Source organism: Dermochelys coriacea, chromosome 4, assembly GCF_009764565.3.
Source record: "Dermochelys coriacea isolate rDerCor1 chromosome 4, rDerCor1.pri.v4, whole genome shotgun sequence".
Classification (NCBI taxonomy): Eukaryota; Metazoa; Chordata; order Testudines; family Dermochelyidae; genus Dermochelys; species Dermochelys coriacea.
Window position 1 is genome coordinate 54574073 of NC_050071.1, and position 17378 is coordinate 54591450.

At 41.2% G+C, this 17378-nt stretch overlaps 1 protein-coding gene across 1 annotated transcript in view; it reads right to left on the bottom strand.

Moving 5' to 3' along the window:
• Nucleotides 1-17378, bottom strand: part of INPP4B (inositol polyphosphate-4-phosphatase type II B) — a 521268-nt gene that overhangs the window by 270994 nt on the left and 232896 nt on the right. The window lies entirely within an intron of this gene.

Here is a 17378-nt window from a genome sequence, read left to right on the forward strand (position 1 = left end):
CTCCTCACCAAGGAGGGTGACAAACCACTGCCAAAATGCCTTCTACCATGTCTTATGGCCTCTCTCTGCAGCCAATTGTGGAAACAGGCATTGCACTAACAGTGCTAACAGCTGGAACAGGTCACTTTCCTGAGCTGGATCAATGCTTTGATACCAGCTGAAATTGAGGTCATGGACAGAAGTGCGGAGTAGGAAGAACAACTTTACTTATGGTGTTGGTGGGCTAAGTACCCCTCGGAACAGGGGCCTGGGAAAGAGAGACGTGTTCCACAGTGTTTTCTGGCAGAACAATTCACAGAACAACACAGCTTAGTGCAGCACTAAGAACCCTGGGATATGCCACCGGGACTCCTAGCCTGGGTTAATACAGTGCCAGTGTGGACGCAGCTACATGAGTATGACTTGACAGTGTAGATGTTCACAGCTGCGCTTCGCCTGACCTGGGTAAACTCTGCAGTGAAGACATACCCTGTGCAGCTGGACCATCCACCCAATCAGATACACATTTTTCTCTTTGAGTAACGGGCTCCATACAGCTGCCCCATCCCTCTGGGAGGAAGTGAGTGAGTGAGTGAGTGAGTGAGTGTGTGTGAGTGTGAGAGAGAGAGAGAGAGAGAGAGAGAGAAAATACAGACATACATGGCTTCTCCTGCCAGTCACAACTGGATACTACAGTAACCTAGTTACGTAGTTCAGCAGAAATGCATAGTATATAAAACAGCTACCATTTTACCGGGCGATGCCTGTAGTTAGCAGTGGGAGCACGGCCCCCATCTATAGTTCATGTAAAAGTAGCAGAAAGTGGGGTTGTATCAGTTTGGCTCGGGGACATTAAGAGCAATCCTTGTGATTTCTGCAATGGAGAAACAATGTTTCAAACTATGATCACCTTAAGTAGTAAGCTGGTATGTTAGTCTGAAAGAAAGTCACCATCATTCATAGAACTTTAGAACTAATATAAACCTTACAATCTTAAGAAACAGTTAAGTATCACTATAGAGTCTAACATTAAAGCCAGGCAAGCATATGCCGGAAAACAAAGGCTGCTTTGGAGAAATGCTATAAATTTGTGGTGAAGGGAAGAAGCATGAGAGAGATGTGATGCCTGCTGTATCCATACACTTTTACATGGGAAAAGAACAAAGTCAGTTCAAATTACCATTCTTAATACCACAAAATTTTTATCCCAGAACACTTACTGCTCACTTTGGTTGGCATTTGCAATACTTCAGAAAATTATATTTTGTAACATCTTTTCATCTGTTATGGGCAATAGTGGGTGCCTAAAACTTGATCAGATCACAAACTATTCCATTTCCAAATGCTAGATTTCTGCTATCTGAAAAAATACCATGAATAAAAGGGCAAGACCATAATCTAACATTGCAACTGCCACCAACAGCCATGGAGGCCCCTACCTACTTTGTAGCTCAGCAGTATGCATCATGTGTGTAAGTAGGAGGCAGGGCTTCCCTAGCTCAGGGGAATTAACACAGACATATTTAATATTGTAACTTGCCAAGTGCTACACTACCTCTTACTGTTGCCTGCTATTGCTGCTACATTGGGATCTTGGGTTGAGCAGTGTGCCACACAGTTCAATCTTGGAAGCCATGCTTATTTATGATGCTAAGCTGTGTTAGTAGCAAGGGAACATCTGGGGTCCAGTGACTGAGGCACCTTTCTCTGGCCATTGTGTTCCAGCTACAATGCCGCATGCACAGTGACTTGCTCCAGCTGTTCAGCCAGTGCAGTTTACAACTGGAGTGCTGCACCATCTAGTACATGCTGGTGCTGCATGTTCTGCTGCTTTTTGTTTTGTTTTGTTTTCTGGGAGAGGAGATGTCATTTATACGACCAGACCCTTCTGGCATGAATCTCTGCCTCTATTTGCATATTGCATCTGGCTTTGTCATTGGCCTGCTGTTCAGCCTCTGCAGTACTGAGCACAGTGCACAGTTCCTTCCGTGCACAGTGTGTACACCAGTCTACTTCCTACCTGCAGGTGTGCCGCTTAATCTTCTTATGCTCTCTAACATGCTGATGTCAGTTAGGCCATAATTTTGCTCAAAATAAGGCTGTCACTTCAAACTGTAAAATGGAGAATATGGCGTACTAGATAAATGCTCTAAATTCAGTCCACTTAGAAAACTACTGGTGTGTGTTTATGCTAATCACTTTAGTAGAGCCATATGTTCTGTAAACAAAACAAAACAAAAACAAAACAATAATATCATTCTTATAAAGAAAATACCTCCACACTCCTGTTGGGCACCTGAAGAGAATGTGTGTATCAGCATGAGGAAATCTATAATGCTAGATCATGACTTAAATAGTGATAGTAAAGCAGAACTTAAGTGGTAGCTTTAGATTTTTTTAAATTATCTTCACTTCCTGTCCCTACACTGTAAAGTGGCTGGCATCACTAATAATGACACTCCTGTTCTGCCCTGGAGGGGATTCATTTCACTGGGAAGAACAACTGGGAGAGGAGAAAGATTATGTAAAGTGATTACAGGCTTATGAAATCACTGTATACATTAACAAAAAAATGGATTTACATCCAGATATTCCAAAGTTGCAATTGATTTCGCACATATTGATACTTCAGTGCAGAAGTAATTTTTTTTCCTCAAGGGCCAAATTTCTTGGTTAAGGTAAACTCAAGGTCCAGATTTCAGAGAAAATAATTTAAAAAAATAGCAATAATGATAATGATAAGTTAAAAAAAGATTTCAAGATCCATTAAAAAGCATCTGGCAGTCTGGATTTGGCCTGCAGTCCACCTATTGACTGCCCCAGCTTTAGTGATCTCATAATATAGCAGTTGTTTTCAACATGCGGTCTGCAGATCCCTAGGGGTCTACAAACTATGTCTAAGATTTCCAAAGGAGTCCACAACCCCCATTTGAAATTTTTTAGGGGTCCACAAATGAAAAAATGTTGAAAACCACTCTACTAGAGCTTAAACTCTTAGAAAGCAGACGTTAAGGTATCATTGCCCCTTCACTTTTTTTTTTTTTAATTTATCTCTATCAATCATCACAGGATTACTGTAGTGAAGGCCCAAGCTCACAAGAATGCTGTTCACAGATTTGCCATTACATTGAAAACAGAGTGATTGCAGGATCTAGTGCTAAATGAGAAGGAGAGAAAAAGCAGATAGGACACTCATAGTAAACTTTCACCTTTTACTTCATTGCTTTTTATACCACAGGCTTCTGTAGTCATTTATTTTAGGTTCTCCAAATATAAAGTATTCTACTGGTTCTTAAAGGCACAATCATTTAGTCTGAAAGCAAGAAATGAAAGGAGGTTGACCACCACTGCCAAAAGAGGAAATAAACTGTTTATTAAAATAAGAGCTCCAACTGATTTCCAGGCTGGAAACTTTTTAGCTGTGTGCACTGTCCACAATATCCAACTTTGGTACAGTGGCATCATTCTTCTGCATGAACACTTATATACCGGTAGCAATCAACTAAAGAGGTGGTATTTCATCTCACTATGAATGCACAATACATTATAACAACATAAGCACTGTTGAAAGAAGTTCTGAGGAAGCCACTAGTCTGAATTTCTTGGATGGAAAGAAAATTATTTCTTGAGAGCAATTCTCTAATAAGGAAAGATATAGTTTATACGAAGTTCTTCTCTTCCCTCGTCCCCATGTCTGTGTCATCACACACACACCATCATCATCATATATTTTAGTTTGCCAAAGAAAGTAAATTCTTTCCCAAAATAAAGCAACCAGAAATAAACAATACATAACCTAAGTAGTATATTACATTATTTTCCTTTGGAAGGCACAGGTACCATTCTTCAGGAAGATAAGATGTTCTACTTGATATCTTTTAGATTGTGAGCTCTTCAGCATAGGGACTGTACATTTGTACAGCACCTCGCCAGTGGGCTCAGACCTGGTTGGCTTCTAGGTGCTACAACAATATAGATGTTGTTAAAAATTACAACAATAGTATTACAAAGGTGACTACAATGAGGAAGTCATGCACTTAAGAACTAATCACAATTAAGATTGCATTTTAGCAGCTTCCTAATAAATATTTTGGCAATGACACTGCAGATTGCTGTACACTCTTACAGACCTCTGTGTACCCCGTATGTAACAATTGTAGCAAGTGTCAGAGAGGGGACAAAGATGTGATGATTCATAGATATTAGATATTAAGGTCAGAAGGGACCATTATGATCATCTAGCCTGACCTCCTGCACAACACAGGCCACAGAATCTCACCCACCCACTCCTCCGAAAAACCTCTCACCTATCTCTGAGCTATTGAAGTAATCAAATCATGGTTTAAAGACTTCAAGGAGCAGAGAGTCCTCCAGCAAGTGACCCGTGCCCCATGCTACAGAGGAAGGCGAAAAACCTCCAGGGCCTCTTCCAATCTGCCCTGGAGGAAAATTCCTTCCTGATCCCAAATATGGCAATCAGCTAAACCCTGGTGAGATGCTGGTAATATATTAAAATAGCATCTAAAAACGAAAAGGCAGACCAACATTGGAGCAACTAAATTATTACAACAAATGCTGATATTTGAGTATATACCCAAAAACCCTTTAAGATCAATCTGACTGAAGAGATTCATGTTTCTTTTCTTATAAACTTTAATTAACAGAAATCAGACCTTGACAGAGGGTAAACCAACTGAGTCAGTTTTGATCAGTTCCACAAACAATACTTGAAAGATTTTCCAAGAGAAATTAATGGGGGAAAACTTTAACATTACAGTTAGCCTCCTCTCCACTCCTCTTCTTTGTATGTGAAGTAATCAGAAAAGGTCAGATTACTTTCAAACAAGGTATTATTATTATTTATTTAATATCTATTTATTATTTGTACTGAAGTGACACCCTCAGGCCCCCAATCAGGATTAGGGACCAGCTGTGTTAGGAGCCATGAAAACATCAAAGATAAATGAGCTGTAGATCTAAAAACAGGACCAAGTGTAGGTGCCGAAACCAAGGTGTGAGGAAAGTAAAATATCAGTGCTGCCACTGTGTCAGAGCTCACTCCTTTGCTAAAAGAGCTCTTTGACATGTCTAAAGCAGGGTAGAAGGGAGAACACCTCCAGGTCAGAGAAAATTAGAGAAAGATATACTTTTAATCAAGAGAGAAAATGGAATTCTGCAATCCAGGTAAATCACTTTTGGCCATTTGATAATTACATTTCCTAACCAGCACACACTTGCTAGGAAGCTGCTGAGTAATCTGCATGCAGATGATAGTTAAAGGAGAAGAGAGCCCACCTGGAACACTTATCAGAGAGATGGGTGTTCTGGATCAACAGCTAAATGAGCGATTGAAGTAAGAGCCGCTGTTAGAGATTAAGCCATTTTGGATATTTAAAAAAAATAGAAATGTAATACCACAGGAGCTACAAGAGGTAACAAAGTTTAGTCTCTTCATTAGGAGAAAGAAGGGATCAGACTATGAGGGGGAAGGGAAAGACTATGCATCATTAACACTAACAAACTACAGAGATCCCAGAAAGGTAAAATAAAGAGTTTTAGGAAAAGGTGCAATCAAAGAGTGGTGGGGTGAGAGCTCTAGCGGATTCACTCGCTTTACTGGAACCGTTTTGTGCAACACCAGTAATTCACTCTGCAGGACCCATATTCCAAACATCCTTAAGAAGTGAGCTATATCCCCTATCCTCTTTAACTGAGGGAGTACCTCTCAACTGGCAGAACTCTCTGGCTACAAAGACCAGCCAGAGGATTAAGCAAGAACCAACACCTATTGCATGACAAATGGCATACTGGTGGTGCCCTGTTGATAGCTCTAGCAAAACTGTGTAAAGGTAATTTTGAAATAACCCTGTTTAAAATAGTTTATATTCTTGAACTTTCAGGACCTTCTAGGTCAACAATCTGTTCATTTCCTCAAAACTAATGAAGCTGTCAGAAAGGGTATTGTTCTAAATTGTCATCTCATGTATTGTTGTAGTTGACATTTTAAAACTGATCAAAAAAAGAGAGAGACACTAATCACCTTTCACAGACCAAAAGACACTGAGCTTTAATGTGACACATAAACAACATAGTTTGATGCTGGTAACCTTCGTGGAATGTCATTTCCATCTGAAGTCCCTTAAAAGGTCAAAGAAAACACTGTTCATGCTGGAATACTGATCATGCTTAAAATTGCTTCATTACTATAGTGTTTGTTATCATATGTAACTAAATAATGGCCCTTTTTCTTTTCAAAAGAATCACTGAAATAATATTTAATCGACCTGAACTCACTAGAACAATTAAATTATTTAACTAAGGATAAAAAGTCTTTCATTTATTTTCTCATACAGGGAGTTACTTCCAAGTTTTGAGATAGTTTACCTATGATGCATCTCCTCCTAATGAATTTAATAGCAAAGGATGTATTGATCTGAATGGGTGTGAATTCAGACCTCCACGTAGCCAACATTGCAAATATGTTACTATAGAGATCTCATATTCTAGTGCTTGAAGGCTTTGAAAACAATTCTGCTGCAACGTCTGACAACTAAAATAGTTAGTTACATGTATGTGAAGCTCCAAGACCCATCATTATACTAGAAATTTCAAAATAGTGCCTTCTGATAACGCCAAGTGGGTTTATTTTTTAAAGCAAGCTCTGTCTAAGCATCTCAGATGAGACCACTGCATATTTCTCCCCGACCATTAGGTCACACCTGGAATGATCAGGAAGAGCAAATGGTTTCTAACCAGTTGATAGATAAGCCTGACTACAAAAGCACAGCCTGCCATCTTAGAAACAATGTTAGCTGGGATTTTGTAGTCATCTGAAAATTCCAAATCTTCCACACCCTGAAGAGGAACCTCACTTTTCAGATCAGAGCTCACAATGCAGACTCACATTTCAAATCCAACATAAGTACATATTTAACCAAGTGGTGAAAAGAAAAACATCTAAATAATGAAGGCTAAAGTCATCTTCCCCTTTTTGATTGGACTTTTATGCCCATATACAAAGATTTCAAGTGAGTCTTTTGAGAAGTATCTTAATGCACTATTGCAATCCGTTCAGTAGGCATATTTAGAGATGTATTTTAACAGTTATATTTGACAGGAAAATCTTCAGTTAACAAGATACAGTGCTGTTAACTCCAAATAAATAATCACAATCTATCATGCCATAGCTTACTTTAAAATGGTTTCATTAATATATTACTGACCCATCAAAACCTAATGATTCCGTGGGTGAATACCATACTGTGCACTCACAGCAAGAACCATGACCCAAAATATTACTATGATCTGAAAATAACTCAGTTACTTTAAAATTTTCTCCCCAAACAAGCTGCACCCACTTAAGTTGAAACTAATGGCAGTTACCATGTTAACTGAAGTTTCATATGTCTATTTGTCTGGGAATGTGAAAGTGGCAATTTGAATTTCATACTGGTGAGTAGTTATGCAGTTTGAAATTTGCTTCCTGTAAATGTTGAAATTAAAATTCTTTTTGTAAGGATTCACAATAATCAATCTTATTTGCTAGAATATATGTAGAAAATAAATACAAAAAAGGAACAAGCACATGTGGCACCATGGCACTCCAATATTCACCATTATCATGTAATTAGGATATGTTTTGTACAAAGTATGCCTTGTGAGGTATCATTCTAAAAGTCTTGATCTGCTAGGCATTAATATCTCGTTGAATTGTACATACTATTGTCATATGTGAAGTTATGAAGTTTGGCTATATGTGTGTTACTGAAACATGTGAGGTTGAAAACATCCACAAACAGCCTTTCAGGTACAACAGTAAAAAGGCCAAACAATGTTAATGGCTTACTGAGGAAATGCACACAAGTACAAGGATTACCCCAGGAACTGTGTACAATAGAAACCTCTCTGAGATAGCACTACGCAATGGGAACTGTTTAACCCAGGTCACAGAAAAGAGCTTTCCAGCAAGTGGGAAGAAGATATAAAAAGGGGACAATGACATCATGAGGGGACCGCACTCTCCCGACAAGAAGACACCTGGAAACACCTGAGGAAGGAAGGACTGAACTGTGGGAAGTGATGGTCCCAGGCTAGAGGGATTTTTAGCCTGTGTATGAAAACCTGGGAAAGTCAAGATAGCTTGTGCCTTAAGAATCTGGCAGCCTGTTTATCACTCAGGGTGAGAATTTGCTAATTCATATCTTACCTATCTAGAGTGTTGAACTCACTTTGTGGTTTTGTTATTTACAAAGGTAATCTGCTTTGATCTGTTTGCTATCACTTAAACTATCTTTTGTAGTAATAAACTTGTTTTGTTTTTGTCTAAAACCAGAGTGTGTGGAAATAACGTGGGGCAGAAAGCTGTTGCATATCTCTCTCTCCACATTGAGGGAGGGGGCAAATTTTAATGGGCTTATGCTGTACACTTCTCTATGCAGTGCAACACGGTATAATTTTGGGTTTACACTCTAGAGGGCAGTGTGCAGTTGAGTATCGGGCAGCTCCTTAGCTGAGCCTTCCCATGCAGAGCTGATCTTGGCATCTGTGTGTATAGCTGCAAGTAGGCGTGTCCCTTCCTGTATGTGTGCTGGTTAAGTGCAGTCTGAAGCCCGAGGGAGGGCTTGGCTGGCTTGCTTTATCAATACAGTGTAAAGGGAGCCCAGGTTGGTGGGTCAGGTGGGCTCAGTGGTACCTGGTACGCCAGTTCTGAATCGCACATGGGGGGAACCCCATCACAGCACACACAAAACCATGTCAGTCAGAAATTCTCAAAAGGAATTCTCAGAATTTATTTCCTATTTGTTTAGCTCGACTCCAGCCTATGGAAGCCTAACTTGTTCATACTACTTCAACTGGCAAATTAAATCAACACATTCTGACATCCTTTATATAGACACACTAAAAATATCTGAATGCATTCACTCAGAGTGAGAATGGAATTTCCTAATACTCCTACACTCATAGATGTCTTAGATTCAGAAAGCTGTGAAAACTATTGCTCTCAGACCCTCTGATTTCTCAAAGCACTTTAAAAACTGTAATAGCTTAGTAGTACTGAATCCCCTGTCCAGCCAGCCATACCCTGTCCATTCCAGCCAATTGAACCATCATTTTAACATTGCATTCAACTATATGGTAACACATTTTTAAAATAGTTACGTTTGTAACATAATTAGGCGGCTTGAGAGACCCCAGTATTACTGGAAAATGGCAGCAGCTGCCCTATTAATAATGTATCAGACAAAGCATCTGAAAGCCTATTAGGTAACACATCCTGCAAATAGCAGAGTCCAGGAGACTCTGAGATGCCAAATAGCACACGGTGAGGAGAGGCCCTCACTGGCCTGAAAGACCATCATTAACTAATGAGGGGAAAGATGTAACAGGGAAAGGGTGCTGGAAAGAGTAGAAAGTCAAAGGCAGCAGGAACTGAGGGAAGTGCTGAAAGAAGTTTGAGCATCTTCTTCTACCCGTTTCCCTCAACTGCCCACCTGAAGAGAAGGCATTGTAAATATCCCTGTGGCAGGGAGAGAAAGATCTTCTTTTGGCTTCCTGCATGGCTTAGGCGTGGCTGCTCTGCAGCTTCAAAATACTATAGATTTCTTCTGTCTAGTGAGAACAGCCAGGACTGCAGGGGCATGAGCCAGCAGCAGAGGAGAAAACTGTAAGAGATTTCAGTCAACTGTACCACAGAAACCAGAATACTTCAACTCTAAAGCAGCCTTAGTTTAACGATAACTGCTTTTTAAATATTCAAACAAAACCAGCTTGATATTGTAGTACTACTAACTCTATTGTATTGTGATTCAGAAAGTGGAGCTTTCAGGGTTTTAAAGGCCAGCAGCAGTGGGACTTAGCAATGGGTTTCCAGTTCTTATAGCTGTAGGACGAGAGTAGGCAGAAAAACTGCTCTCCCTGCAGATATTTATCAGGAGAATGATGAAGGTAGGAGTAGGCTTGACTTGCCCCTGATTCCGAAAAGGTGGGTCAACCAGTCACTTCCTGAAGAGTTTCAGAGTAGCAGCCGTGTTAGTCTGTATTCGCAAAAAGAAAAGGAGTACTTGTGGCACCTTAGAGACTAACAAATTTATTAGAGCATAAGCTTTCGTGAGCTACAGCTCACTTCATCGGATGCATTTGGTGGAAAAAACAGAGGAGAGATTTATATACACACGCACAGAGAACATGAAACAATGGGTTTATCATACACACTGTAAGGAGAGTGATCACTTAAGATAAGCCATCACCAACAGCGGGGGGGGGAAAGGAGGAAAACCTTTCATGGTGACAAGCAGGTAGGCTAATTCCAGCAGTTAACAAGAATATCAGAGGAACAGTGGGGGGTGGGGTGGGAGGGAGAAATACCATGGGAAATAGTTTTACTTTGTGTAATGACTCATCCATTCCCAGTCTCTATTCAAGCCTAAATTAATTGTATCCAGTTTGCAAATTAATTCCAATTCAGCAGTCTCTCGTTGGAGTCTGTTTTTGAAGCTTTTTTGTTGAAGTATAGCCACTCTTAGGTCTGTGATCGAGTGACCAGAGAGATTGAAGTGTTCTCCAACTGGTTTTTGAATGTTATAATTCTTGACGTCAGATTTGTGTCCATTCATTCTTTTACGTAGAGACTGTCCAGTTTGGCCAATGTACATGGCAGAGGGGCATTGCTGGCACATGATGGCATATATCACATTGGTAGATGCGCAGGTGAACAAGCCTCTGATAGTGTGGCTGATGTGATTAGGCCCTATGATGGTATCCCCTGAATAGATATGTGGACACAGTTGGCAACGGGCTTTGTTGCAAGGATAGGTTCCTGGGTTAGTGGTTCTGTTGTGTGGTGTGTGGTTGCTGGTGAGGATTTGCTTCAGATTGGGGGGCTGTCTGTAAGCAAGGACTGGTCTGTCTCCCAAGATCTGAGAGAGCGATGGCTCGTCCTTCAGGATAGGTTGTAGATCCTTGATGATGCGTTGGAGAGGTTTTAGTTGGGGGCTGAAGGTGATGGCTAGTGGCGTTCTGTTGTTTTCTTTTTTGGGCCTGTCCTGTAGTAGGTGACTTCTGGGTACTCTTCTGGCTCTGTCAATCTGTTTCTTCACTTCAGCAGGTGGGTATTGTAGTTGTAGGAATGCATGATAGAGATCTTGTAGGTGTTTGTCTCTGTCTGAGGGGTTGGAGCAAATGCGGTTATATCGTAGCGCTTGGCTGTAGACAATGGATCGAGTGGTATGATCTGGATGAAAGCTAGAGGCATGTAGGTAGGAATAGCGGTCAGTAGGTTTCCGATATAGGGTGGTGTTTATGTGACCATCGCTTATTAGCACCGTAGTGTCCAGGAAGTGGATCTCTTGTGTGGACTGGTCCAGGCTGAGGTTGATGGTGGGATGGAAATTGTTGAAACCATTACCCTCTGATCCCACTGAGAGTTACCAAAAGAAACTACAGCATTTGCTCAAGAAACTCCCTGAAAAAGCACAAGAACAAATTTGCACAGACACACCCCTGGAGCCCCGACCTGGGGTATTCTATCTGCTACCCAAGATCCATAAACCTGGAAATCCTGGACGCCCCATCATCTCAGGCATTGGCACCCTGACAGCAGGATTGTCTGGCTATGTAGACTCCCTCCTCAGGCCCTTCGTTACCAGCACTCCCAGCTATCTTCGAGACACCACCGATTTCCTGAGGAAACTACAGTCCATTGGTGATCTTCCTAAAAACACCATCCTAGCCACTATGGATGTAGAAGCCCTCTACACCAACATTCCACACAAAGATGGACTACAAGCCGTCAGGAACAGTATCCCCGATACTGTCACGGCTAACCTGGTGGCAGAACTTTGTGACTTTGTCCTGACCCATAACTATTTCACATTTGGTGACAATGTATACCTTCAAATCAGTGGCACTGCCATGGGTACCCACATGGCCCCACATTATGCCAACATTTTTATGGCTGACTTAGAACAACACTTCCTCAGCTCTCATCCCCTAATGCCCCTACTCTACTTTCGCTACATTGATGACATTTTCATCACCTGGACCCATGAAAAAGAAGCCCTTGAGGAATTCCACCAGGATTTCAACAATTTCCATCCCATCATCAACCTCAGCCTGGACCTGTCCACACAAGAGATCCACTTCCTGGACACTATGGTGCTAATAAGCGATGGTCACAAAAACACCACCCTATATCGGAAACCTTCTGACCGCTATTCCTACCTACCTAGCTTTCATCCAGATCATACCACACGATCCATTGTCTACAGCCAAGCTCTACGATATAACCGCATTTGCTCCAACCCCTCAGACAGAGACAAACACCTACAAGATCTCTATCATGCATTCTTACAACTACAATACCCACCTGCTGAAGTGAAGAAACAGACTGACAGAGCCCGAAGAGTACCCAGAAGTCACCTACTACAGATCAGGCCCAACAAAGAAAATAACAGAATGCCACTAGCCATCACCTTCAGCCCCCAACTAAAACCTCTCCAACGCATCATCAAGGATCTACAACCTATCCTGAAGGACGACCCATCACTCTCACAGATCTTGGGAGATAGACCAATCCTTGCTTACAGACAGCCCCCCAACCTGAAGCAAATACTCACCAGCAACCACACACCACACAACAGAACCACTAACCCAGGAACATATCCTTGCAACAAAGCCCGTGGCCAACTGTGTCCACATATCTATTCAGGGGACACCATCATAGGGCCTAATCACATCAGCCACACTATCAGAGGCTCGTTCACCTGTGCATCTACCAATGTGATATATGCCATCATGTGCCAGCAATGCCCCTCTGCCGTGTACATTGGTCAAATTGGACCCAGTCTCTACGTAAAAGAATAAATGGACAAAAAGCAGATGTCAAGAATTATAACATTCAAAAACCAGTCGGAGAACACTTCAATCTCTCCGGTCACTCGATTATGGCCCACCTTGATTATCACCATAAAAGGTTTTCCTCCCCCCCGCCCCCGCTGGTAATAGCTCATCTTAAGTGATCACTCTCCTTACAGTGTGTATGATAAAACCCATTGTTTCATGTTCTCTCTGTGTGTATATAAATCTCCCCACTGTATTTTCCACTGAATACATCCGATGAAGTGAGCTGTAGCTCACGAAAGCTTATGCTCAAATAACTTTGTTAGTCTCTAAGGTGCCACAAGTACTCCTTTTCTTTTTGCGAATACAGAGTAACACGGCTGCTACTCTGTAACCTGCTATTAGGCACTTTTGAAAGTTCTACTAGACACCTATCTGCATCTTTAGGTACCTAAATACGTTTGTAAAGCTATCCCTAAGTAAATTAGGTTCTTAAAACCCATTGACTTTTAAAAATATTTAGGCTCCCGGATGCCTAAACCACTTTTGAAAATGGCACTTGAGTGCTTCTGAAAATTTTACTTAACATTTATATTTAAGGATTATGGAGAACAGGTAAAGCAGCAAAAAAATACATAAAAGAATGTCAAAGAGAAGCTGGTTTTACTGGAAAGTGTAACTATTTTTTTTGCACAAGACAAAAAAGAAAAGCTCTTTCCCACCCTCCTCCGCACTTTCCCCTTTACTTGAAGTGGAAGCAATCCATCATCTGCAACCAGAAATCCAACATTTGCACAGTTCTGTCAGAATTCATTCCTATTATCTGCCACATCACTCCGGAACAATGGTGATAAACCCTTGTCTCTTAAAATGGTTAAATCCCAATAGAGCTCTTTCAACTGTTATAGTTTTTCAAGTTCATATATCCACAAATTCGTCTCCGAACACATTAGCTTTAGCTATTCAAAATTTATCTTTAGGTATGAATTTATTCCAAAACATGTAAGCAAATCTATGTAGTAAAGACTTTATGCTACTGGGTTTAGGATAGAAGTTTTCCTCATTCACAGCTCTGTTTTTTACACATTTGTATTTACAAAGCTGTCACATACTGTGTGCCTGGACTGCACAAATTAGTTCAGGGGGAAATTATTCATAAAAGAAGCAACAGCTTTTGGCAAACCAGTGGAAAACAGGTTGAGTTTATAGCACAAATGGAAGATAAGTGCTTCAAAACAGTCTGCTCTTGCTTCTGCTGGTGCCCAAAAAGGCAGCTGCCCTCTCAGACCCTCTGCTGTTGGTACCAGTCTATCTGCCATTTCTCTCTTTCCCGCACACAGGTTCATCACTTCCAATGACCCACTGTAGAGCACATGAGCATTCTTAAAAAAAAGAAAAGGAGTACTTGTGGCACCTTAGAGACTAACAAATTTATTTGAGAATAAGCTTTCGTGATCTACAGCCCACTTCATCAGATGCATTTGGTGGAAAATACAGTGGGGAGATTTATATACACACACACACACACACAGAGAACGTGAAACAATGGGTTTTATCATACACACTGTAAAGAGAAAAGGAGTACTTGTGGCACCTTAGAGACTAACAAATTTATCTGAGCATAAGCTTTCGTGAGCTACAGCTCACTTCCAATGAAGTGAGCTGTAGCTCACGAAAGCTTATGCTCAAATAAATTTGTTAGTCTCTAAGGTGCCACAAGTACTCCTTTTCTTTTTGCAAATACAGACTAACACGGCTACTACTCTGAAAACTGTAAAGAGAGTGATCACTTAAGATGAGCTATTACCAGCAGGAAGGAGGGGGGGAAGGAGGAAAACCTTTTGTGGTGATAATCAAGGTGGGCCATTTCCAGCAGTTAACAAGAACGTCTGAGGAACAGTGGGGGGAGAAATTACATGGGGAAATAGTTTTACTTTATGTAATGATTCATCCACTCCCAGTCTCTATTCAAGCCTAAATTAATTGTATCCAGTTTGCAAAGTAATTCCAATTCAGCAGTCTCTCGTTGGAGTCTGGTTTTGAAGTTTTTTTTGTTGAAGGATAGCTACTCTCAGGTCTGTAATCGTGTGACTGAAGAGACTGAAGTGTTCTCCGACTGGTTTTTGAATGTTATAATTCTTGACGTTGCATTCTGGTGCTCAATAGGATGCCTATGTTGACAAACACCAATTACACAGAAAGGTGCGGTGTGGGATTTTTATCCCTATAACTTACATGGAATTTGAGTTTACACAAATTATAACCATGCAATGAACAGAGCCCCAAGGTAGTTCCCATTTTCCAAATATCTTTAAGTAACAACAGACACCATACAAGGTGAAAACATTTTCTGTGAGCAGCTCTATCAACAATTAGATATGCTTACTGAGATGAAAATTAATTAGCTAAAAAGAAACAAGCAGGAGTAGTGCTACATTGGATAGAAGATGGGATGTTGACAAAGGAACAATTCTTTCTTACTTACATTTCAAATCTGTTCCTGGAGGTGATGTTTCAGCACCTGCAGTACTCCAGACTAGGACTCTTGGGTCAGTTTTTCTTATCACAAGTGACAGGCAGAAGCCTTAATCAGACAAAATGAAAAAGAACAAACAGGGCATCTAGGCTGATGTAATTAGGAGAGTGGAGGAGACGCACAAGAGGTGGGATGGGGCAATTTGTAAAGAAGTGAGATGTGTAGGCCAGAGAAGTGTTATGCAGAGCCTTAAAGATGAAACAAAATATGTAAAAGCCAATTCATTGATACAACTCCAACTGCTCACATAACTCCAGTGATGGATGATGACTGATTTGTAGCATTGGAGTGGTGAAAAGCAGGCAAAATATCTGGTGTGGTCCAGCTGATTTTAATCATGCCATAGATGGAGAGCAGGCATAATAATCCTCTACTCTGGGACAGTATGTGGCATATGAAATTCAGGAAAACTGGTTTCCTTTTGCAGAAAATTTGGGAGGAAGGAGGCGTAGAGCTTAACTGTGTTTATAACGAGAAACAAGCTTTAACCTTAGCTATGGAGAGGCTAACATTACTCAAGAAAAATCTCTTTTATCCATCCACCCCATATGCCTCAACTCATTCTATTACAAAAAAAGGCTGCTGGAGAAGAGAGAAGCCTACAGCATGCCCTGAAGGTCAGCAAGAATGGGGTATGCTCCGAAGCTAATGACTTTTTTTTTTTAATGGAAAATGTCCTTTCATTAGTCTCTTACTTTTAATCCAGGGGAGTGTTAGCTCAGGCACCTCTGCTCATCACAAATGTAACACCACATGGGTGGAAGAGGTGATTTCCCAAGTGCTACATCTAAAAACATTTAGGACTTTTTAAATAAAAATCAACCTCTTTACAAAAGATATAGGTTGGGTTTAGGGTTTCCTATACATTCAGGAGGCTTTTCTGTGCTCAGACAGGTTTACCAGAGCAGTTGGCTACTAAGTGTCTCAAAAGAACACGTAGTTCCAAGATCTCCCACTCTAAGGTTCAGAGAAGGGTTGCCAGCCTTCTAATTGCTGGTAACCAGACAACCAAGGCCTTGCCCCCACCCTGTCTCTTCTCCCAAGGCCTCCCTGCCCCGCCCCCCCCTTCCTCCAAGGCCCTCCCCCTGTCGTTCGCTGGATTGTCTCAAGGAGCCTGCCTGTAGGTAAAAAGAAAAGGAGTACCTGTGGCATCTTAGAGACTAACAAATTTATTTGAGCATAAGCTTTCATGAGCTACAGCTCACTTCATCGGATGCATGAGCTGTAGCTCACGAAAGCTTATGCTCAAATAAATTTGTTAGTCTCTAAGGTGCCACAAGTACTCCTTTTCTTTTTGCAAATACAGACTAACACGGCTGCTACTCTGATGCCTGTAGGTAGGAGACGGCCCCAGCTGAGCAGAGGCTGGCATGGGTTAATGACTCAGCATCTCCCCCAATCGCCTGGTAACAGGACTTTTGGTTCAGGTGACATTTAGGATTGCCAGGTCCCTTTTTGGACCAGACCGTGCAGTCAAAAACCGGGCACCCGGCAACCCTAAATGGCACCCAGACACAGAAGCCAAAACCAAGACTGGAAACAACCCTAGTTCAGAGTCCTGAAACCAATAGAGCCAAATGCATCCAGCAGCAGTGGGTTAGCATAGCTCTCTGATAAATAAATTTTTTTTTGCTAGGGCCCACTTCACCTTTTGTTTTCATTGATCTGCTTTGGACTAACTAACACTTATGTGACAAGAGCTGCTGCCTAAAGAACTACAGATAGTGCATCGGAGTTAAAGAAAACACTTAATCAGAGTACTTGAGCAGAGTAACATTTGGGTTTGGAATGCAGTGTTAAATCAGCTTCATGACCTTCTACAATTAAGCACTATCACAATATTATTCAGGGAGAAATGTTATGACAGAAAGAACGAAACCTTTTACTTGTACAGGCAGACAGCTCCACTTTCAAACCCCTCTGGGGGGAAAAAATACAAGTGCCCTATAGATTTCAATTTCATCTTTAACCCACTGAGTACCACATTCCCTCTGAATCCTGTGAAAGATTCTACTCAATTAGATTT